This window comes from Mycetomoellerius zeteki, unplaced genomic scaffold, assembly GCF_001594055.1.
Source record: "Mycetomoellerius zeteki isolate Tzet28-1 unplaced genomic scaffold, Tzet1.0 scaffold539, whole genome shotgun sequence".
Taxonomy (NCBI): Eukaryota; Metazoa; Arthropoda; class Insecta; order Hymenoptera; family Formicidae; genus Mycetomoellerius; species Mycetomoellerius zeteki.
Window position 1 is genome coordinate 9,984 of NW_017257543.1, and position 1,361 is coordinate 11,344.

A 1,361-nucleotide genomic window follows, 5' to 3' on the forward strand; every position below is an offset into this window, starting at 1 on the left:
ATTCGCGACACGATAAGAGAAGCGCAGATTGATGCTGTTTATCTAAACGGAATGCGATAACGCGTCGAGGCATAGGATATGACGGATGGGAAGTAAAGAAAGTACATAGTAATGCGAACGAATTTATTTTTATTCACATCTTATTACATCATTTTTTTTCATACGTATTAAAAACTAAAGCTAATAGCTCGCAATCGACGAGTTGATGCCCGTTGAAGATGTCGCTATCGCGTATAGCGTTCTCGGACGAGATATCGGAGAATCTCGCTTTTCTCGGAGAAAATCGCGTATACTTGATATCGACCGTATCGATGAGTCTGGCTAATCGTTCGAACGTTACATCGATGCACCCGTCAAACTCGAACATACGATATAGCGTCGTTTCGGTCATCGTTATGCGTACGGATGAAGAATCGAGACGTACGAGCGTAACGTCGCTCAGCGTGCAAACATTGATCGTTAGCGGTCCTTACGTTCCTTAAGTGCTTTAGTTCCTTAAGTTTTGTTTTGATTTGCTAGAGGCGAAACCAAAGATTTTATTAATCAATAAAGAAATTATTTATTTGATTTACTTTTAATTAAGCACAATGTTTATATTAAGTAATACACGTTTGTCAGTTCGAAAGCAAGCACTATTAAATGAGATGTTCATGTATTTGCATCGCAGTATTTTTTGATCAGCGGGAGGAAAAAAGATTTTGTTTAGTTATTAAAGAAAATGATGTATTTCATTTCATTGAGTAGCTGTGAATAGCTGTATTGGAACGTGGTTAAACGGGATGATCTCTGAAAGTACAATATAAAATAGTTACTAGGTGTACAAATAAGTTTCCGGGTTTCACACATGGATGGCGCCAACGACACATGTAATGTCTGAAGTTGTTTATTTTTTGTAGCTGCGACATCTGACGACAATAATCAATCAAAATATTTCCAGTTTCGCGACGAAAAAAAATTTTTATGCAACAGTGAAAATGTTGGGTTTTGTGCCAAAAAAACAGCATTCGCGGGAAGTTTTGCTTTTCTGCTTTCACTTGGGCAAAAATGCAGCTGAAGCACGTCGTTTGCTTGAGGAGGCTTACGGCGAACATGCACCATCGAAAACAACCTGTGAAGATTGGTTTAAACGCTTTAGAAGTGGCGATTTCGACACTGCGGACAAAGAGCGCTCCGGAAGACCGAAAACAATCGAGGACGCCGATCTGCAAGCGTTGTTGGATGAAGATGACACGCAAACTCAAGAACAACTTGCAGAGGTGTTAAACACGTCTCAACAAAGCATTTCCATACATTTACGTGCCATGGGAAAAGTTCAAAAGGAAGGAAAATGGGTGCCGCATGAATTGACTGAGAGACAGATG